The sequence below is a fragment of the Protopterus annectens genome, chromosome 7.part1 (genome assembly GCF_019279795.1).
Source record: "Protopterus annectens isolate FY-2018-M chromosome 7.part1, PAN1.0, whole genome shotgun sequence".
Classification (NCBI taxonomy): domain Eukaryota; kingdom Metazoa; phylum Chordata; order Ceratodontiformes; family Protopteridae; genus Protopterus; species Protopterus annectens.
Window position 1 is genome coordinate 158,257,925 of NC_056740.1, and position 24,821 is coordinate 158,282,745.

The window sequence follows — 24,821 nt, forward strand, 5'->3', positions numbered from 1 at the left end:
CAGGCTAGCAGTGATAGTGTATTCTTGTAGCAGTAAATAAAGTACATGATGTAATGGCTACGGCTCCATGAATTGTTTCAGAATTATCAGTGCAGTGTTATGTTGTGCAAATACACATTTTGCTCTTAGAAACCAGAGGCAGCCTGCTGAGTTAGTTATGTATATGTTATTTTCTTAAAAGCAACACAAAATGCAATTTAAGGTAGTAGCTCTTTTACAAATCAGTCTTTAAAAAAATTAAAGTATTTTCTGTGACTCTGATCATGTGCTGGTTGTGAATTAGGAACTGCTGACAAATTAAGGGCTTTCTTTATACAGATTCATAACAGACGAAAGCAGAAAGCTGACGATTAAAAAAACAGACTGTATCTTATGTAAAGAATGCTACATTTCCTATTTAAATCATGTGCAGCTGCATTTAAACACTGATAATTCAAGAACAAATAATTCTTAGAAATGCACATCTTATTAGGAGTCGTCAATGTAAAAATAAATGTGTGATCTCTTCAGCTACTTGGCTGCTATGGTCATGGTCAGGCTATTGCATTGTGCTTGCTGTAAGTGTGTCCAGCAACCTTACCTGCTGCAAATGACATTGAAACAATACTATAATGCTGTCAGAACAAGCAGCACTAATTACTGTGCTTCAGATTAGTTTTAATTAAATGTTCACTGAAACAGATAAAGGGAACCACTGACAAAATGAACATCAATAGTCAGACAGCTTAAAACACATGTTCAGCGTCTGTAATCTATTGCATCTTACTGATACAGGACATTGTGATTTAAATATATAACTTCAAAGTTCTAAAACTAGAATAAATAACTCACATGGAAGCCTGCACATTGTGTCTTTTCTGCAGTATTCTTAATTCATGAGAAAGCCATTTGTAAACCAAATTTCTAGTTTGAAGAAAATAACTGCTAGTCTCTGACGCTCATTTGTATATCCATTGTGTCTACAAGTTACACCTAAAGTTTTAGAAAATTAATGGAATGGAAAATGTTTCCTACACTAAAGCAATGAAGTCTTACTTTTTGTTATTTTTCAGCAGCTGTCCTTCTCATAGGCAAGTACTAGGCTATCAGTGCAAGAGTAATACACGCCTAACCAATAACCATAGGTCAGAATTGAACCCTGCACTTTTTATCTGTGCGGTAAGTATTTTAACCATTATGCCAATCCCTGGCATGCTAAAATTATCAGTACTAATTTTGTCTAGAAATCCTTTACTATTCTTCATCACCCCCATTTCTACAGACTTGGCTTCCTTCAAAACAGTAAGCCATTTCACATTGCAATCAGGCCATTCCTACAACCCACTACTGTCAAAGGTAGTCACTTATTATCACTAAGTCTTCACATGTTAAACAGATGCTGTCATTACCGCTTTACAAATTCTTGAAACTCTGTTCACTATTGCTTTGCTTCTCAACAAAATGTACAAACTTTAAAGCTGTAATTTGTTGTCTTGGGTCTGGGTTATGGCTAAAATCAGCCTTCAGACCTGCTCACCTATTTGGTCAACAAATTAAAATAAAAACATAAATAAAATCCTTTGTGCCTGTCATGTTCCCATCAGCAAATAAATCCAGGTTGAGAAATTGTGTACTTTTTGCTGAAAAAAAATTAAATATTTCTAAAATGAAAACTGAATATTACTGCAATAAAATAATTAATACATTATTTATATGTTAAACCTTATTTTCTTCTCCAATAAGGATAACTAATTTATGCCTTAAACTGTAATACATGTTGCTAATATTTAAACTATACAAAAGTAACATGGGGACTAAAATAAAACAAAAAACAAATATGACTATAAAATAACATGTGGTTAAATGGATTCACTTTATAAGCTTGAAATCCTGAAATCTCGAATTTCAGAATCTCGAGCCCATAAAGTGGAAAATCCAAATAACTGAAACCACAAAACCGTGAAACCCTAAATCCTGAAACCACAAAACTACGAAATCCAAACTCCCAAAACCACAAAACCTTGAAAACACACAGCACACACTACACAACACATACAAACACAGACACACACATCTCCCAACACTATCAAAAACCAATACAACACACACGCCACACAACTAAACAAGCACACACACCTACCCTTATTATATGCAGGGGGGCAAGCCCCCCTGCATCCCCCCTACTTAAATATTCTAACTCCAAGGTCACACTACATACACACGCACACAAAACACCACCACACAAACTACATTCCTCTTGCACACACACACATCACAGTAACAACACACACTAACACACACTGCAGCCCCTATCCAACACCCTTAAACATAAACACTTACCTGAATCCATGAACACAGCGCAACACCAGAACCGCTAATTTGAAATCTCCAAGATTCAAGATTCTGAATTTCACACTTCTGGGGTTGCAATGTTCCGATCCTTCCACTTTATGGGCTCGAGATTCTGAAATTCAAGATTTCAAGCTTATAAAGTGCTCCCGGTTAAATATAGTAAACAAAGAAAAAAGGGGCACAGAATTCAGAGGTTGAGTACACCTGTTTTAAGACAATAATGACAAGAGCTTCTACTACGGTTTGTTGAGATGCTGCTTGGTGAGGAACTAACTCACTGATCACATGATCTGGAATTCAACATAATGAAAAAATTGAATGTAAGCACTTCCCCCTGCACTCCCAATGTGCACAGCAAGCTCCCCACCCTACAGAACGTATATATAACACCCCCCCGAGGCAGATTAACATGGAGAAGGGTGACATCTCCAAAAATCTCTGTCAGCAAACACTCAGAAACCAAACCAGCAACTACTTACTATGGAAACAACAACTGCGGATTTAAACTCCACCAAGTTAAACTCGACTTGATAGAAGCTCATCTAGTTTGCACTAGATGAGATGTATGCGAACCACAGCAAGTTTTGTGCATATATTTTGATAGACTTTCCACTAATATAAAGTTCAACCAACTTGCCTTGAGATTTGACTGACAATTATTGTTCAGAATTACACAAAGTAGATCTCCACCCTGTTACAGATTACATCACTTGAGTTTATTTTTGCAGAAGTCTGATTACAAAATTTTGAGAAAATGTTTTGCATTTTAGGTAAACTCATGCTTAGTGTTATTCTGAATTCCGTTGTTAATAAATTATGACTGAGACTCACAGACAAGTGCTGCATAGCTGTACATCATCAATATTTGAGCTTCAAGGAGGGTTGATGCATGAAGCACACTAGGACTAATTAGACAAGCACTAAGCACTGACTAGCATCTGCAGCCCAAGCAAAGGACCACAAAAGAAAAAAAGCCCAGTGGCTGAGAGTAAACAGCTCTAGACTGTTGTACGAAGTGATGGACATCTCAGCTAAGTTAGGCTAGTGCAGACTAGTAAATGCATGGTCATGCATCCAATGTAGCAATATATGGCTGCAGCAATACCTAGCCGGCACATGAAGGGCATTACAGCTGAGCACAATGGCCAAGAGAAAGACCAAGGTGGGCTGCACAGCATTGTGGCAACCCTGTTCAGCATGGTGAAGACAGTGAATGGACACATACATAGCAGATGATAGATACTTGGTGATGAGGAGGGCTGGGTAATGAACAAGGAGTGGAGATAAACACAAGGCAGAGAATATACCAAGATGGAGACAGGTTGGGGTCTTGGTGTGGCTGGCTGCTAGGCTAGCCCAGAAGGCAACAAATCCAGGCAACACTCACTTGGGTGACTGATGATGGGAGCCTTTGGTTTCTGGAGGCTTGAGGCTGAGGTCTGGTGGTCAGGTGACTCTACCAACCCTACCGAAGGTGTTCAGTACTCTTAGAACAAACATCCAGCTGTGGTTGGACACATACATAACAAGAGAGTGGACACTTGATAATGAGGATTAGCTTAAAAACTTAAAATACTTATCATTACATAATTTCAGCTGCTTGTACATGCATTTTTTGTTAAAATAAAACTGTAAAATGGGAGAAGTCTCTTTAGACAAAACTAAGCATCATTGATTCCAAGCTGCATGCAGCTATGTTGAGACTAGCATTATCGTCACCATCAAAGAGATAACACCTCCAGTAATCAAAACCCTCACAAGCGGTACCCCCCCCACCTTCATTCCACATTAGTTAACACATAGAGCCATGGATTTGCACTTTCTAACCACCTCTGTATCCAGTTTGGCTGAAATGGGCATCCTGAGACACTGTGACCTTCATCTCATGTTTACTGACAACCACCTTATTTAATGCTATTGGAGGCAAAACTCTTGCATGAAAATACTACAAATACCAAGTAGTTTGTTAGTAACATACAAAACCACAATAAACCTGTCGCACAGATCAGACCAAAAACATAGACCTACACATACAGAAGTTCTTAAAAGTAACTTAGCTAAACCACAAAGGCTCCATAAATGTAACCTAAGAAACAAGTACCCACAGAAATCTGACAAACACAGGAAACATACAGCACCCACCTTGAAACATACATCAAAGTGTCATAGTAGCTCGGTTCAGAAGCCTATGCCAACCTCCATAAAATCCAACATCCTAGTTATACTTGATTCCATTGTGAGACACACTGATGCACCACTCATCAGGCTGTGTAATGACACACATGTATCAGCTAAGTTGGAGATCATACACAGTCCTAACTCCTTTGCTAGTGATGACACCTTCCCCACAAGGCTTTCATGCATTGACTAAAACTTTGCCCTGCCCATTAGTGTCATTTTTAGGAAATGTCAGTCCTCAAAAGCTTTCAACATAACAAAACTGAACCCAGATAACACAAAGGTATTGCTGCTCTATTCTAGAAGCCTTAACAAAAAACAAACTCCACTTCTTACACACACTCCTTATCCTGGACAACATCAGTGTATGTACTGCTACAGAGACCAGGTTCAATCCCATTGAGCGCACCCAATCAGTGCAGGGATTCTTCACCTACCACACATTCAGGCCCACCACAGCAGTAGGTGAAGGCGTTAAAAGGCAGTGGTGTCCATATCTGTAAATGAAACACTTCACCTCCAGACTAGTTAGACAGGATAATAATCTAGAACTCCCCCACATCCAGCTTATCATTAGCAACGCCCTTTATCATATTATGGCTAACTATAGGACCCTCTCTATACCCCCTTCAGACCATAACTCCTACCTAATTAGTATGGAGTCCCTGTGCATTAAGCTAAACATCACTGTCACAGGAAACCTCAACTACTCCTTCATTAACTGTATATTAGATGTATATTTTCTCTAATACGTATGCCCAGAGATTTCTGGACTTCATCATTACAAACTCTGTGGACCAGTTAGTCCTCACTCCAACCAGAGGTGATAACCCTGGACTTGGTCCTCACCAATATGGGACAGCTCTGCTCCCTACCAGTTGTAAATCACTCCCCGGTCAAATCTGCCACATTTACCTTAAGACCAAAACCAGAAGCACAGTCAAATACTTCAGTATTCAAAGATTATGTCAAGGCTATTCTACTGAAACTAGGTGATGACTTCACTGAATTCAACATCCCCTTCTAATTCAACGACCCTACTGCTTATGCAGAAACTTTTACTATCAATTTCTATGCACATGTGAATAGTTGCATAGATGCCTATCTCCCTGTCTGAAGTAAATGTTGTTGTTGTGTCTTTCGGCTTTTCCCAGTTAGGGGTCGCCACAGTGGAACTCCAGTCCGCTAATGATTGGCAGTAGATTTTTACATGCCGAGTTGCCGGCCCTGATGCACAACCTTCAATGAAGGTATGCCCATTCACGCATGTCTCCACACAGAAGACGCTCTAGCTGAGAATCGAACAGGACATCTTACTGTGAAGCGACAACGCTACCACAGCACCATAGGTTCATAGGTTCATACTAGGCTATCTGCCCTAGGGCATTTATAAGCCTAGCCAGAATGTGTTTGACTTTCGCCACCCATTTTAAATTTATTTTGCTATGCCCTTTTTCGAGGTTAGTATACTGTGCCTCTGTCTAACAGTGACACAGAAGTGATACCCGGGGTAAACCTACGATCTCCCATCCACTCATCAAGATTCCTCTTGAAGAGAGTCAATGAGGGACTCTGCCTAACCTGGACTGGGATTTTATTCCAGAGTGAAGGGAGCCTCTGGGTTATGAATCTGTCCCTCCAGCATGTCCTATTTATTTCAGTGCTGAGGTTCAAGTCTCTCGAGCAAGTGGCTCGATGGGATTTGGATTTTCTGAGGTGCAGCATGTCCATTAATTCCGGGTTGGACATGGCTTTATATGTCAGGCACAGATTGCCTCTGAACAGGCGGTATGCCACTGAGTAGAGCTGGAGTTTCTTTAACCGGGCAGCATATGGCATCTGTTTGAGCCCTTTGATCCTCTTGGTGAGGTACTTTTGGGGTCTTTCCAGTTGCTGCAGGTGTCTGGTAAGGTACATCCCAAAAGGGGCATTGTACTCAGTTATAGGCCTGATGAGGGATGAGTAAAGAGGCACAATGACCTCCCCTAATCTAGATGTGAATCCCTTCATGATTAGGTGGGCTATATAAAATGTTTTTCTAACCACTTTGGCCACGTGGTTGTCAAATGAGAGATTGCTATCAACTTGGGTCCCCAGGTCCCTAATTACTTCTTCTGTACTTAATGGATTACCACCTATGTGGTAATTTGTGGGCACTTTGTTTTTGCCAAAGGGGATGACTATACACTTTTTGGCATTTAGCTTGAGGCCATGGCTCTGGCACCAGTTGTCTGTTTCTATGAGGCCCTTTTGGAGGATGCTTGTGTCGGCTGGAGATTCGATTATGGTGCCCAGTTTGCAGTCATCTGCGAACTTGGTCAGCCACAGTCCTTCCGTGTTGGCCTGTACCTCCGAGAAATATATACCGAACAAGAGAGGTCCCAGGACTGAGCCTTGTGAGACATCACTTGTAACTGGTTTGGAGTCTGACATGGCTCCAGCAATTCTAACCATGTGGGTTCTGTCCTTGAGCCAGTTTGCAATCCATCTAGTGACATAGGGGTTTATATTGAAGCTGGTGAGCTTATCTATAATGCCCGAGTAGGGTATTGTATCGAAGGCTTTTGCGAGGTCCAGGTAGGCTGTGTGGACCACCTTCCCCTCGTCAATCGCCTTGGTGACTGTTTCAAAGAAATCAACCAGGTTTAAGAGGCAGGATCTGCCCTTAACAAAGCCGAACTGGGTAGGATCCAGTGTCTGTAGGTCCCCAATATCCTTATTTATGAGGTCCATGATGATCCTTTCCATAGCTTTGCAGACCAAGCTAGTCAGGCTTATGGGGCGATAGTTTCCAGGATCCGTTGAGGCACCACCTTTATGGAGAGGGACCACTGTTGCTGTACGCCACTCTTTGGGCACATATCCTGTAGTAAGGCTGAGATTGAACAGTAGTTTTATGTTTGGGTTTAGCTCTTCTTGGAGTTCATGTAGGATGCAGCCTGGGACACCGACTGGTCCCATTGATGCTGTGTTTTTGCTTTGGAGAGGGCGGCTCTTACCTGAGCATCTGAGATGTCAGGGGCAGCACTCTGCTGGGATAGATATTTGCCCTTTGGTGGGAGAAGTTTGCGCTGAACCTGTCAGCTAGGATGTTGGCAATGTCTGTGGGTTCAGTGTATTTTTTATCATTTTGGACTAATTCTGAGCATATCTGGGAATTACCACCCAGGTTCCTAACATAACTAAAGAAAGCCTTGTGATTATCCTTAGTGTCCTGTGCAATTTTTCTCTCGAAGCTGGCCTTAGACAATTTTATGAGTGCCCGTAGTTTTTTGCTAATACTGATCAGTGACGCCTTCCCTTTTTGGGATTTTGCTCTATCATTTAGTAGCTTCCTCCTTCTATTGTATAGTTTGTTTATGGCTGGGGTCCACCAGACAGGACGTCTGCCTTTGGAGGATTCGGGCTTGGTTTTATTTGGGATCGCATGATCCATGCATTCCTGAAGTTGTTCATAGAATGCGTTTATAAAGGATTCTGCAGTCTGGGCCATATTTTCCACAGGCCTGGGGGCTTTGAAGGATTCCACCTCGGTTTTGAGGAGTGTGAAATTTGCTTTAGAGAAGTTTTTCACTGTGGTTTTCTGGGCAGGGAGTGGGGTCGGGATGTGAATATCCAGTGAGATTAGTTTATGGTCTGATCTTAACAATGAGGGATACACTTCTGGTCTGGATCATAGAGTCCCCATGTTGGTGATGATCAGGTCCAGTATGTTTTCCCCTCTTGTGGGAGTGGTAACAAGTTGTTCCATAGCATTTGAGTTTATAAATTCTAGGAACCTTTGGGCTAGGGTGTTGGAGCTAGAGTAATGCTCCCAGTCTATGTTTGGGTAGTTGAAGTCGCCCAATATAATGGTGTTTGGAGAGACCTTCATATTTTCCAGTGTTCTCAGGAAGGCCGAGTGGATTTCCTGGGTTTGGGAGGGTGGTCTGTAGCAGGCAATAAACTGGAAGGCAGTTTTACCCACTGTTAGTTGCACATGGATAGTCTCTGATGCTTCGTGCTTTGCCACCAACCTGGAGGTGTGGGTATCTTTGATGAATATCGATACTCCCCCTCCTTTTGTGGTTCGGTCCAAGTTTTGGGGCCGAAAAGCATGGTATGAGGTATAACCTGGTAGTGCTGGGGTGCTCTCAGGAGCCCTGAACCAGGTTTCTGTTACTGCACAGATATCGATGTTCTCCATGCTAAGGAGAGTTTTGAGTGTGTGCATCTTGAGGTTTAGACTTCTGGCGTTGAGTAGCATTACTCTTAGTTTCTTATCCCTTGTGATACCTATGGAGGTGGGTTTGTCTTTTGACCTTGCCTAAAAAAGGCACTATGGGGGTAGCAAGAGCCTTTGCCAATATCCGAAAGCCCAGGGGTGACAGGTGCAAGCTGTCCCTAGCGAAGCATCGTGGCTTGTCGAGCATATCATCCCAAGCTGACAGGCATTGGATCCCCTTTGAATGACACCAGTACTTAAGCCGATTGTTGAAATTGATCATCTTGTCTTCATATTGTGGCATAATTCTTGGTGAGGGTAAGATGCTACTCAAGGTCAGGGTCATACCGGCCTGGGCTACATGCTCAGAGAGCTCCTTTATGTCTCTTTTCATGTAGTCCAGGGAGGTACGTCTGAGGTCATTCACACCAGCATGGACAATGACTGAGTCATATTTGTACTTGCCTTGGAGTGACCTGAGTGCTTGTGTTATGTGGCGGATCCTAGCGCCCGACAGGCTGCTCACCGTGACCCTCTCCTTGTTCAGCCTGGTGAGCGGGACGCCAGTGTGCCTGACGATAGAGTCACCTATTACAAGTGTATCAGGTGTGTTGTTTAGTCTTAAGGGCTGTGACTGTTCGGCACACTGGCTTTGTGAGATATGTGTTGCACGTGTTTTGTTTTGGGGTAGCGGTTGCTTGGGTGTCTGCTTTGGAGGTCTCTGCTGCTTAGGCAGATCTTTATTTAGAGCCTCTGAGTATGTTTTTGTGTGATTATGTGTTTGGTTTGCTGTCGTGGTAGGTCTATGTGAGACTGGAATTGTAGTGAGTGTGGTTTCCTTCTCCTCCTGACTGGTTATGCTAATACTGAGTTGAGAGAGCTTAGACTCCAGTTTGGCTATATGGTTGCATCTCTCACATGTGTTGGAATTTGTTGGGAGGAGGAGAGGGTTGTCTGTGTACATGAGGCAGTTGTAACATTGCCTCAAGATTCCCAGATTCACCAGCTGGACCGGAGAGGAGATTGACAACTGACCTTTGGACATGCTAGAATAATATTGGGAATTCCTTAATAATTGAAAACAAGGGCCAGTGGGGAGTGAGGGTGTAGTGCTTTTAATTTTTAGTGCTGACTTATATAATTGCTTTAGTGAGCAAGTGCCAGGTAACTTAAGTGCAATGTGTTACAGGTAACTTAAATGCAAAAACGACAAACAGTAACTTTCTTTCAAGTGAAACAAGGAAATAAGTACATTAAGCAATGCAGATATCACTAGTGATCCACAGAAGCGCTGAGAAGCCGTGTATTAGGTGGAATTAGCGTTCCAGGGAAATAACAAGCAAACAAACAACAAGCATATAAACAAAGCTAGATTCAGCAGGCCTGGATCTAGTCTATGCTACAGCAAACAAGGTGTACCAATTTCAGTAAGATACAGTTCAAATATTCAGGCACTATAAACACTTAACCAGAAATTCCCAGCTCAGAAGGGCAGAGTCCAGCCTCTTCTCCCACAAGAGTGCAGACCACGAACCTTCTTAATGTAAAATAACTGGCCTGAAGCCCAAGTGCTTAAATCAGAACTAATACACTTTAAGAATAACAGACACTGGGCTCTCAATCAGCAGTTCCCAACTTAGAAGGATGAACACTACCTGTCCTGCCACCACAGTGCATGCCACAAACCTTCCTAATGAAAAACAACTGGTCTGAAGCCCAAGTGCTTAATCCAAAAGACTTAGAATGATAGCTACACTTTAATCAAGTTACTACCAAGCAGTAATAAATACAATTGAATACTTTAGAGAATGCCTGGATTAGTGCTCAAGTTACACAAACAAAGCTAGATCCAGCAGGCCCGAATCCAGTCTATGCCACAGCAAACAAGGCGCACCAACTTCAGTAAGAAGCAGTTCAGATATGCATGCACTATAAGCCTTTAACCAGAAATTCCCAGCTCAGAAGGGCAGAGTCCAGCCTCTCCTCCCACAAGAGTGCAGACCACAAACCCTCTTAATGTAAAATAACTGGCCTGAAAGCCCAAGTGCTTAAACCAGAATTAATACACTTTTAGAATAACAGACACTGAGCCCTCAATCAGCAGTTCCCAACCTAGAAGGATGTAAGCTACCTGTTCTGCCACTACAGTGCAGACCACAAACCCTATCAGTGCAAAACAACTGGTCCAAAGTCCAAGTGTTTAAACCAAAAGGCTTAGAATGAGTTACACCAAGCAGTAATAAATACAATTGAGTACTTTTAAGATGATGCAAAAGTAAAATAAAGTAGGTAGAAACACAAGTACAGTAAAAGCAGATGAAATTTTTTTTTCTGAACAAGTGCTGAGATCAAAGAAACAGATTTGAGTGCTGAAACTAGAAAACTGGCTAGTTATAAGAAAAAAAAACTAAGCTGGAAGGCTTCCCTCCAACACAGAAGGGCTTGGGGGCTCAGAAGCCTACAAATAGTCTATACCACTTAACAGGAAAGGCAGGAAACAAGCTTAATTTTTTTTTCTGTTTCCCAGATGCTCTCTTTGTACACAGTAGGAGTGCCTGAAATCAGAATATGATCTCACTGCACTCAAGTTGAGTGAGCAAATGAGATGGGCCCAGAAGGAGTATCCAAACACAAATTTACAAGAGGGGTGGGCAGTTTCAAGATTAACACCAAAACAAAAACAGGCAGGGTGGGTGGGACTAACTGAAGAGCAGAGTCAAAACTTCCAGTTCAGTTAATATTCCTGCAACACAGTTAAAATCAATTTAAATACTGTATTTTTTGAAAAAAAAGTGCAGATAAAGGTACTTAAATTCTCTTATACGTCCAGTTGAATAAAGCAAGTTCTTAGCCTGCCAAAGCTGAGGTTTTTAAGCAGAAAATATTTCACACTGTACCACTTAAATAGGCAAGGACAGGAAATCAAAGAATGTGGCTACCCCACACCTGTAATTACTAGCAAATAACAAAATTCAGCAAACACTGACTAACTTCCAGTTCTGTTAATATTCCTGCAACACAGTTAAAATCAATTTAAATACTGTATTTTTGAAAAAAAAGTGCAGATAAAGGTACTTAAATTCTCTTATATGTCCAGTTGAATACAGCAAGTTCTTAGCTGGCCAAAGCTGAGGTTTTTAAGCAGAAAATATTTCACACTGTACCACTTAAATAGGCAAGGACAGGAAATCAAAGAATGTGGCTACCCCCACACCTGTAATTACTAGCAAATAACAAAATTCAGCAAACACTGACTAACTTCCAGTTCAGTTAATATTCCTGCAACACAGTTAAAATCAATTTAAATACTGTATTTTTTGAAAATAAAGTGCAGATAAAGGTACTTAAATTCTCTTATACGTCCAGTTGAATACAGCAAGTTCTTAGCCGGCCAAAGCTGAGGTTTTTAAGCCCACCACTGCAGATCCCTGTCTGAAGTAAATACAGTGCCAAATTCAAAAGGAAAGCCCTGTGGTGAAACCCAAATATAAACAGGCTCTATAATTAAAGAAAATAAAACTAATTGCATGCAAAAATAAATGTAACTCTTATGATGTGAAAAGAACCACTTGTTAAACATTACAGGAAATTCCAGTCCCTGATCAAATCAACCAAAGACAGATATGAGGTAAAAATTGTCATGCGGCCTTCTTTAGTTATATTTAAAACCTCAGAAACAAGGCCCAGCACTGTGCAGTGCTAACAGTAAATGATATCCTAGACTTGAGCCCAGAGCATATAGCCAGTCTACTAGTAGATAAAGTTAGCTCTAACTTTATCCTAATCTCCCCTCCTTCATTCCCAGATCTTGTACTCACATGTACACCCCTTAGATATAACATGCAAACACAGGGGAGGGGGATACCAAGGAGTAAGCCATAAGTGAAAAAACTTCCCAGTGAAAACAGTAAATAGCAAATAGCACCCCTCGAAAACCCTAAGACTCCACACTGGCCTTAGCCTTAGAATGGAGATATTCCAGAAGCAGCAGAAGAGGCTGATAAAACCTGTGATGGAATGGGGCACTGGGGTAGCCAGAAGGAAGGAAGCAGAAGGTGAGCAAAAAAAAAATGTGTATATCTATATCTATATATATATATATATATATGTATGTAGATTCATAACCCTTTCACAAAGAACATGCTTGCTAAACACTAGACAAAAGCAGATCAGCTTCCCGTGCTACAGACGTCCATAGACGTGTTATCTTAAAACTTGCAAATCTAGAATCATTCCTCTAATTTGCAAATAGACTGTAAGATAGTCACCCAACATATAGTTTAACATCTCTTTCATTGTCTTTTCACAGCCATACCCCCAAACTAAACTGAGGTGTACTTAACACCTTAGCAGTCCTGACACTAAAAATCTAGGAACTCCATCTTAAACACATAAAATCCATACAAACCTTTCCTGAGTTCTTCTTGAATTAAAGAAATCTTTTCAATCAAGCCCATTGCAAATGCTTCTTAAATATGTCATTATTTTCACACCATTGTTTATTCATAACAGAAGAGTAAGTAGACTATGCTAACACTCATCTCTGTAATCTTCACTTTACCTTCTTTCTTCCCCTCTCTACTATCACTTCACTTCTTGAACATTCATCTGCCCCTCCAGCCTGTCTACACAATCCCTCCCCTCTCTGTTGCCAACCATAAATGGTATAAATGGCATATGTAACTTAGGATGTACATATAGGTTCGTAGCTTCATAGGTAGGTACTAGGCTATCTCCCCGAAGGCATTTATAAGCCTAGCCAGAATGTGTTGGCTTTCGCTGCCCACTTAGATTAGCTCCCTGTGCCTCTGTACAGCAGAGCCACTGAAGTGATCCCTGGGGTAAACTTTCTGTTTCACATCCAGTTGTCAAGGTTTCTCTTGAAGAGTGTTAGCAAGGAGCTCTGCCTAATGTAGATTGGAATCTTGTTCCAAAGCATGGGAAGTCTTTGGGACAGGAATCTATCCCTCCAGCACATCCTATTTATTGTTGTGGTGAAGTTTAGATCCCTAAAGCATGTGGCTCGAGGGGATATGATTTTCTTGAGGTGGAGCATGTCCTTTAATTCTGGGTTGGACATGGCCTTGTATGTCAGGCAGAAATCACCTCTGAGTAGGCGGTATGCAACCGAGTACAGCTGGAGTTTCTTCAGTCGAGCTGCAGAGAGCATCTGTTTGAGGCTAGTGATCCTCTTGGTGAGGTATTTCTGTGGTCTTTCCAGCTGTTGCAGGTGTCTTGAAAGGTACATCCCAAATGGGGTGTTGTACTCTATGATGGGTCTGATGAGTGATGAGTAGAGGGGCACAATTAACTCTTTTGATCTGGATGCGAACCCTTTTGTGATTAGGTGGGCCACATAGAAGGATTTTATAACCACTTTGGCAATGTGATTATCAAAGGAGAGATTACTATGTACTCAGGTCCCCAGATCCCTTATTATGTCTTCTGTATTTAGGGAACTACAACCTATGTGGTAGTTTGTGGGTACTTTGTTTTTTCCAAAGGGGAAAAATGGTTCTCTCAAAGGGCTTAACACCCTTACTTAGCTTAGCTAGAAATCTGTGCAGCATTGCATTATACTGATGTTGTGTGCAGTTTGTATTTGGGCATAGTGTATTGTTGCATATAACACATATCAAGTTAATATGAAATGTCAGTTAATTTCTTGTTTGTCTGCTTGAATCTGTATATTCCTGGGCTGCACCTAAAAATAGTCCGGATGGATTAACGTTCCACCATAATAAGCAAATACCTAAGGAAATAAAATTATAATAAATAAATACATATCCTTTATGGTCACACTGGTAGGGATTCAGAACTGTTGGCATTCCCACTTACTCAAGCAGCAGGATGCAAATTATTGCCCCTTTGTATCCCTCCATCATTACCTTTGCCATGATGTAAATTCATATACATAACATATGAATGTGTGAAACTTATAGACATTTTAGTTCAAGCTTTCCATGGTTCTGTGATTTGTGGACTTATTTCTAGTTTCTCTCCACTCTCATAAAAGATTCAAAATCCTCCAACAGCATCCTCAAACAGTTTAAATATCTGAAAAGCTATGTAATATCCACCTTCGGGAACTACTCAAAGGGCATCTATAAGATTTTCAATTTGTACCACAACAAGGAGATGCCACAAAGATGAAAAAGTTAAGATTCTATATTTCAGAAAACAGCAGCAAAAGGATGATTCAACTTGTACTTTTTTGCTTCTATCAACTTACAATGTCAGAAACAGACCAGATAAATCTGGTTCTTCAACTACACGTCTTGAAACAAATTAAACAAGAGAAAGAACAGTGGCTGAAAGATGACCCCCATTGTTATTTTGCTACATTTCCCTACTGTAGCTACAGAAGCCACGGTGGTGTAGCAGTAGCATTGTTGCCTCACACCAAGAGGTTCACCCGTTTGATTCTCGGCTGGAGCACCTTCTGTGTGGAGTCTGCATGTCCTCTCCGTGGTCGAGTGGCATTTGAAAGACATGCGTAGAATAGGCGTGCCTTCGTTGAAGGTTGGGCATCGAGCTGGCACCTCGGCACCCGTAAAAAATCTACTGCCAATCAACTGGAGTTCTGCTATGGCAACCCCTAACCGGGAAAAACCGAAAGAAGAAGAAGAACAACTCCCTACTGTAGCTACAAATAAGTAATAGCCATCTTTCATTTGATCACTGTTTCAGACCTGTATGGCAGTGAAAAGTGTTGCATTACTTTATTAATGCTTTTTATTTATTTATTTATTTATTTATTAGGATCTGTTATTGAAAATTCTAAATTAGAGCAAATAAATGTAGAACTTTAGTCATATTAATAACAGTGTTAACATGTCTCTTAATACATATGTAAAATGTGTTCATTATTAAATTAAAACCATTGGTAAAGATTATTGTTTTATATGTGATAAACAATGATTTTGATAATATCACATTTGTGATAAATATTTATTTTGATAATTATCACATTTTCTACTTTTTTAATCTCAACACAGACTTCCAAAACTCTTAAATATACACAAGAACTGTTTTAAAAGTCAATCTAAAAGTATAACATAAGGAATAAAATAGAAAAAAGGCAAACAAGTAGACCAACTTGAAATATAGAAGTAAATCACAGTCATAACCTTAGAAACAAGACTATTGATCAGTCACACTCATTTTGGTATGTTACTCGTGTTATATTTTTAATGCACTGTAATTAAAAATATAACAAAAAAGCAATCCCAGAGAACATCTTTTCGACATAACACTCATGTAAAAGTGAAGTAATTTCAGTGGTAAACTAGTCAATAACATAGATCAGCTTGGTCCATCTTCCCATGAATGTTTTCAGATTATTTTTAAAGGGGCATACAGTTAATGCTATATTGTATACTTACAGCATTATTACTTCAAAGGATAGTGGTTGAAGAGGGTTCCTCCTTATCTTTCTTAACTTCTTATTCATTGTAAGCATAACCCAAAGCAATTTATGTTGTAATCATACAATAGTAATTAGTACTAGGAGATTAAAAATAATGAATTGCCTCATCTGCTATATCATTCCATATTATCTGGATTATGTCCTGCACATTTTCCCAAAAAGGGTACGACATTTGGACACTCCTATAATTAGGTACTCATGTTCCAGCAATGGCATTTGCAATAATAAGATTAAGGTGGGGATGCATTTTATTTATCTTTCTTAGCATGTGCAATGCAGGAAAGATCTTACATGAAAATGTTGCTGCAGACTGCTTCCAACAGGGTGAATATGTTGTATTGCATTGTACATTGAGAATATAAGTAGTTTTAGCTGGGTTATTTACTTCTAAACTTTGTGTCTTTGGATATTCGCAATATTTAGAAAATATTTTGTTGTACAAATCCCCTAATGATTTAAAAGAACTAGAAAGATGATTCATATCCTAAAGTCAATAAGCACAATCTCTGCAGAAGTAAAAGTCATCCAAATAAGTCCATATTAAAGAGATCTGTAACTAATGAAGAGGTGGCTGCTGGCAAATAACTTTACATTTCAGTGTTTCATCTACACATTCAGCACCTGCTGCCCTTGAAGAAGTAATTGCCTATGTTACATTCAAAAAATGGTAAGCTGGTAATATTGCAATAGGGAATGACTGAAACTGACAACAAGTTCATAGTTACTAGGCATCTCATACAAACGGGGACATACTCAGGAGAGCAGAATCCCTATCCTGCCTTAAAATGCACCAAATAATCCGCAATCAAAAGGGCACTGCAATATCAGCACTCCAGCTACATGGTGTGGGAGTAGAATCAACCAAGCAAATAAGACCAGCACTAAGATAAACTGTCCTTGGAGAACCAACTATAGAATAAAAAACAACAAAAACTCCAAAGAAATACAGACACAAGGAGCATTAAAAGATTTACTAACTCACAGAGCTTTCGGGTAACAAACCCTTCTTCAGTGTGCATCCCTGTTCAAAACCATTAAGTCTTTATATACTTAATAGCCACATGACACAGCCCCTAATTCATAGGTTCATAGGTAGGTACTAGGCTATTGGCCCTTGGGCCTATATAAACCTAGCCAAAAGGTACCCTGGCTTTCACACACAAGAAATTTATTTTCCTGTGCCACTGTCGAGCAAAGCCCACAGAAGTGATCCCCAGGGTGAATTTTGGGTCTAAATTAGAACACCGAATGTTCAAAATGTCGAGTGTTCTAATATCGACCCATCTTCAGCGAATGCTGAAAATATTGAAGAAACAAAAAAAAAAGAATATTTTCCTAGGGAAAGAATTTGGTTGTCCATTTCTGTTGCTTCGATATTTTCAGCACTCTGGTGGAAAGTTATGGGTTGGGTTCAGGTAAGTGTGCGATTGTGTGGACATGAGGGTTAGGGCAGGTTAGGTGGGTTAGGGTTAGGGTGTGGGTCAGGTAAGTGTGCGATTGTGTGGATGTGAGGCTTAGGGCAGGATAGGTGAGTTAGGGTTAGGGCACGGGTGAGGTGACTGTGCGATAGTGACAGACCTTAGGGTTAGGGTTTGGGTTAAGGTAATGGATAGTTAGTGGTGTTTGTATAGTTTAGTGTAGGGTTAGGTGTAAGAGTTCAGGTGTATGTGTGTGGATTGCTGTTTGTTTGGTGTGCTTGTGTTGCGTTTATATGTTTTGGAACAGCAAATTTTTTCCCTAGGAAAAATTTGCTGTTCTGATTGTTCGATGTTTTCATTTTTTGATTCATAGGGTTCGATATTAGAACACTCGACATTTTGAATGTTCGGTGTTCTAATATAGACCCTGAATTTCCTATCTCCCATCCACTCATCAAGATTTTTCTTGAAGAGTGCTAATGTCGAGCTTTGTTTGGTACAGATTTAATAATATAATTGATCAATAAAACAATAAAACAACCAGAGAATTAACCATTTATATAATACATTTTAACAACTCTTTAGAGTTTTTGTGGGAGCAGAATCCACAGTCTTCTGCACCAAAGGCAATTATTTTACTAACACTGCTTTCACATTCTACAGCACAAACAGTGGCCTCCATTTGCTAAACAAAACCTTTAGTTGCACATTGAAAACAAACTTAGGAGCAACAGTAAACCTCTCTTCACTTGAAACTTGCAATTCCATGAAAATGGACTGAAACTCATAAGCCCTTGAAAGTGCACTAAAACTCATAATTCCCTGAAAATGTACTGAAACTCAAACTCACAATTCCTTCAGCAGTCTGGTAGTCAGTATAGAGGATTCAGGCTCTTGCCTCCTGTAGCCAAGTTACAGGGTCAAGCCTGATCAAGTTAATAGACTAACTTGCCCCGCCAACTAGGGCATTACATACCATACCTCCATACATGTCAACATCTTAGCACAAGAAATCTGGACAAAGCCTAAAATAATGAGGTAATACAGGTCTCAAAATAGGGACAGATTATAAATATTATTATAGACTTGTAGAGTTGCTAGAATAACAGCATTTATCTTAACATGCATATTCTGAAGGAAATCTAGTCTGAAACTCACATGTAAGACATTATTTAGTTATTTCAATCCTCAGTGATTTACCAGAAAACCACACATTTTATAAGTAATTGGCCAAAACTATGAGGCAAAAATCTGGATATTCTGCAAAAATCTGGTCAGTTGAGAGGTATTCATACCTCTCAACCTCTTAGTGCAAGAAATCTGGACAAAGCCTAACATAATGGGGATACAATGGCCCAAAAATGGGGTTAGATTTTAAATACTGCTCTTTTTAAGTTGCTAGAATAACAGTATTTCTGTTAGCATGTATTTTCTGAAGGATGTGAAGTCTGAAACTCATACATGTCGTTATTTAATGACTTCAATCCTGTGTGATTTGCCAGAAAACCACAAATTTTATGAGAAACAGACCAAAATTATGAGGCTAAATCTGGACAGTTTAGAGGTATGTTAAACACACACACACACACACACACACACACACACACACACACACACACACACACACACACACCTACCTTCTCTCTGCTTTCACACAGACACAGACACATACCTTCTCTCTGCTGTCACACACACAACCTACCTTCTCTCCGTTCTCTCATACACACCTACCTTCTCTGTGCTATCTCTCTCTCTCTCTCTCACACACACACACACACACACACACACACACACACACACACACACACACACACACACACCTACCTTTTCTCTCCTCACACACACACACAGACACACACACACCTACCTTCACTCTCTCTGCTCTCTCTCTCTCACACACACACACACACACACACACACACACACACACACACACACACACACCTACCTTCTCTATGCTCTTATACAACAATACACACCTACCTTCTCTTTCTGCTCTCACACAGCAACACACACCTACACACACCTACTCTCTCACACAGTAATACACACACACACACAGACACACACACACACACACACACACACACACACACACACACACAAACACACTATCTCTCTCATACAGCAAATCACACACACTGTCTCTAATGCAAACAGAATGGCTACTTTAAATTACATACACACATACATATACACATACATACGCATACACACAGTTTCTCTCTCATACAGAAACATTGGAACTGCTAGTTTAAATTATATACACTCATACATACATGATCACTTACCTTCTCTATAAATGAAATGACTGATATAAATTCCACACATGAGTGCAGAATGGGTTTACATCTATGTTGGTGTGTGTGCCACTGCAGTTTTACAAAGTTTTTTTTTGTTTTTTAATGTTGAAGCTGCTTGGCTAGAGTGGGCCCCCATAGCCACGGGGCCGTAGGCGACTGCCTATGTCACCTAGTGCTGGATCCAGCTCTGGGTGTTACATGGTAATGAGCTACAAACTAATGCATAACCTATAGTATTTGCCACCACTGATTGTTGAAAGGAGTGTACCTTCTAATCAGTTCCTGTAAATGAATTATATTGTTATTGTCCATGCAATTTATCTAGTAATTCTTTTCACAGTTTTGCAATAGTTTGGGGAATAATGAAATAAAGCCCACTTTTTATGTTGTGAGATAAGCAAGGAATTTCAATGTCTCAATTGTAGAAATGTTAAGACTAATTTTCAAAAGTGGAAACCGCAAGGTCAGTATAAGCTAACTTTGATTTATAATATCTTAAGTGGATGAAAACTTTGTACCAGTTAGTGTGCTGGAACCTTTGTTGTTCAGCAAACCTTTCAACTGTACAGATTTTCACAGAATGTCCAGATTTTTGCCTCATATTTTGAGTCTGTTCCTCATAAAATTTGTGGTTTTCTGGATTTTTGTGGCATATCAGTGAGGGGTGAATTCACTAAGTAATGACAGTCATTTGAGTTTCAGACTGCATGTCCTTCAGAAAATGCATGGCAACATAAAGCTTTTTATTCTAGCAATGCTCTACATTAATAACAGCAATATTTAAAATGTGTCCCTATTTTTAGGGTTTTATCCCCTGATTATTTTTGGCTTTGGCCAGATTTTTTTGTGCTAATACGATGAGAGCTATATGACCCAGTCATGCATAGTTGTCTGTTGTGGTGCAAGATCTTGTATGTTGATAAATAGCTTGGAACAAGTTATTATATAACTGACCTCAGAACACCTGGTTTAGAGTTAAGAGTAGGCCTCTTAATCATCATCATCATCAGCCCCCTTTTTTCCATTTTTTCTACAAGGGGTCGGGGTATCTTGTTAACTGTCACCAACTCTCTCGATTCAGTGGCACACTCCTGTCTTCTTCAACACTCATGTCTGGCTGTCACAAATCTTCTTTCACACAATCCATCCGCCTCTTTGCTGGACATCCTCGCTTCCTCTTACCTTCTTCCTGTCTGTCCCAAATCTTCCTCACCAGATTGTCTTCTGCTTTTCTACACAAGTGCCCAAACCACCGTAATCTGTTCACTTTAATCTTTTCTGCAATTGGAGCTACTTTGGCTTCTGCTCTTATGTCCTCATTTCTTCACTTGTCCCACATTGTGCATCCTACCACCTTTCTCAGGCACTTCATTTCCATCACCTCTAGCTTCTTCAACTGTTCTGCCTTTACTGCCCAGGTTTCTGTACCATACAGTAGTACTGGTTGCACCACTGTCTTGTACACCTTACTTTTCAGCTTTTTTGGCATTATTTTGCCATAGACTACACTTGATACTCTATGGCTGCAGCCCTTCTGATTCTAGCTTTGACCTCTTCATTCAGACTACCCTTCTCCTCAACCACCCCTCCCAGATACTTGAAGCTGTTTACCTGTTCCACTATCTTCCCGTCTATCTCTCTTCTCAGCTTCCTCTGATTTCTCCAATTTGCTGCCATTACTGCCATCTTATCTGTGCTTAGTTTCATCCCATGTGCCTTCAGATTTGCATTCCATTCTCCTATCCTATCCTGAAGTTCTAGCTCAGAGTCTGACTGCAATGCCACATCACCTGCACACAGCAGCTTTGTTGATCCCTCCCCTCCAACCTGTTTGCTAATGTAGTCCATCACCAGTATGAACAGCAGTGGGCTCAGAGCTGAATCCTGATGTATACCCACTCCCACTGGGAACCCCTCTGTGAGGCCGAACACTGTTCGTACTTGAGTCATTGGGTTCTTGTACATAGCCTGCACTAATTCTACCAATGTTTTTGGCACTTCAAACCACCGCAGTACTGCCCAGATCAGCTTTCTTTGGACCTTGTCATATGCTTTCTCCAAGTCTAGGAATACCCAGTTGGAGTCTCTTCTCATCTCTTTCTTCTTCTCAAGTATCTGTCTCAATGCAAACATTGGGTCAATTGTGCTGCATCCTGATCTGAATCCAAACTGCTCATCTCCCATCTTACATTCTTCTACTCTGTATATCCATTTATCAATCACCCTCACCAGAACTTTCATGCAATGTGATAGGAGTTTGATACCTCTGTACTTCCCACAATTGTGGATGTCCCCTTTGTTCTTGTACACTGGCATGAGTATGCTTATTCTCCAGTCATCTGGGATATGCCTTTCTCTCCATACTGCTATTAGTACCCTCAGCAGCCATTTCTCCCCTATCTCACCCAGCATCTTTATCATATCTGCTGTGACCTCATCTGAGCCTGCTGCTTTCCCTGACTTCATCTTCCTTAGTGCTGTTCTTACTTGTTCTAGGGTGGACTCCTCTTCTTCTCTCATCGTAGGCTGTTTCTGGGGCAGTACAGCTTCTGTGGGGTTTTCTTCATTCAGAAGCTGCTGGAAATACTCCTTCCATCTGCCTTTGATGCCCTCTGGACTGGTAAGCAGGTTGCAGCTGGCATCCCTTATGAAGGGTGTCTGACTATCTTCTTTATCTTTCTGTCTTTGCCTTGCAACCTGATATAGTTTCTTTGTGCTCCTTACTGAGTCACTTTCCAGAAGTTGGTAGAGTCCCTCCGATGCCCTATTCTTTGCTACTGCAACTTCTTCCTTAGATTCTTTGTTAGCTAACCAGTAGTTCTTCCTAGCCTGGTCAGTCGTTTCTCTCTCCCACTTCTTCCTGCACTACTTTTTTCTTTTGCTGACTTCATGGACTTCAGCATTTCACCGTCAGCTTTGCTTATGTACCTTACTTCCATAACTGGCTCAGTCACATATCTTTTCTGTAGTCCTAAAACAAGCTGTTTTTAGGTGCTGCCATTCTTTTTCAACTCCACCTATTTCCTCCTCTTCTTGGGGTGCTAGAGCCCTGAGTAATTCCTTGAAATGTTGTTCTTTCTCTCCAGTCAACTTCCGGGTCTTCAGCCTGGTCTCTGTTGACCTTAGAGCCTTCTCTGACCACTGCTTGCAGCTGATTGTGGCAACTAGTGGTTTATGCTGTGGGCTGACTGTTTCACTGGGGATGACTTTGCAATCATGGATTCTACCCCAGTGCCTTTTCCTTACTAGGAGGAAGTCTACCTAAGTTGCAAGTTGACTACTTTTGTATGTGATCTTGTGACTGTCTCTCTTTCTGAACCATGTGTTGGCTACTATCAAGCCATTTGCCAGACAGAAGTCTAGAATGGCTTCTTCTTTATTCCTGTTGTTGTCCCACCCATGTGGACCCAGGCATCCTGTTCTGTCTGTCCCGATATGTACATTCAAGTCCTCCATTATCAACACCAATTCATGTTGTCCTGCTTTATCTAGTAGGTCCTGCAACTGCTGTCTGAATGCACTCTTTTCCTTACTATCACAGCCCTGTTGTGGGGCATAGGCTGAGATTATGAATACCGCCCTGTCATTACACTGGAGTCTGACTGCCATGAGTCTGTCATTAATTCTGATGATATCACTTACTGCCTTCTGAAGCCTCTCTCTCACCACAATTCCTACACCATTTCTAGCCTGCCCTCCACCTGAGTAGTAGACTCTGGATCCCAAGCCAAGTGGCTTTGCTGTACTGCCTCTTAATGTAAGTACTATAAGTGGTCACCTTTACAGAGTCTGGCCACTAAGGGTGATTAATATAATATCTGTAGAATCTTGGTAACATTATCCCACTTTCTGGAGGGTCTTTATCTCTTTTCTGTCTCTCTTTTTTTAATATTATTTATTGAATTTTCCACACAGAATATAATTATTCACACATGCATTCCAGATCTTTGTTCCATAGTTACAAATTATAAATATGATGCTTTCAAACTTTATCTGGTTCACTGCCATATTTTTATAACTTTTGACTTAAAGTATATTATGCATGTATGCTGTATCTTTCGGCTTTTCCCGGTTAGGGGTCGCCACAGCGGGACTCCGGTCCACTAATGACTGGCAGTAGATTTTTATGTACCGAGTTGCCAGCCCTGACGCACAACCTTCAACGAAGGTACACCCATTCACGCTTTAGCTGAGAACTGAACAGGACAACGTCTTACTGTGAGGTGACAACGCTACTGCAGCACCACCACCGCAGCATGTATGTGATGAAAAAACGAGTAGGGGTAACCGAGGACAGGAATAGTACATCAGTTTGGAGTTAGGAAAAAAAAGGGAAGAAAATGGAAATTCTGCAATATGTGCTTCATAATAATCAACATTTACACTGACATAGGTTACAAATATCAGCACAGTCATGTAGAATAATTAACATGCATTGCAGTACCTAGTGCTCAAAATTAGAATGCATACGGAAATGATATGTGCTAAGTACGCTGCAATATCAGTCTACCAACTTTATTTGAATCTTTGGAGTGGCATATCCTACAGATATAATTCCCTTAATGGAGACCCTTATAAATAGCATATTTATGAGATTTCATCCAAAAATAACACTGTTTTAGCCACAGTCTGGCAAAGGGCACCTCCAAAACACAACCTGCATCTCTTTATCAGTCCATTTCTTCAGCTGTACCTGCTGTATTATTAAACATGGAGTTTCTGTTTGCTTTTACTTTCTTTTGATACACTTTATCACAGTGTAGAGAAAATTGAAAAACAGTGGTGCCTGAGAGAAAAATATCTAATGAGAAACTAAAACACCTACAAATTTTACAAAAAGATTCAAATTCCCAAACTGCTTAAAAACGTAGCCCCAGTAACCTATACTCAGTAAAAATATGAGAAAATGTAATAGAACTTTTCTCAAGTCATCACCACTCTGTGAGGAATCTAGAAAG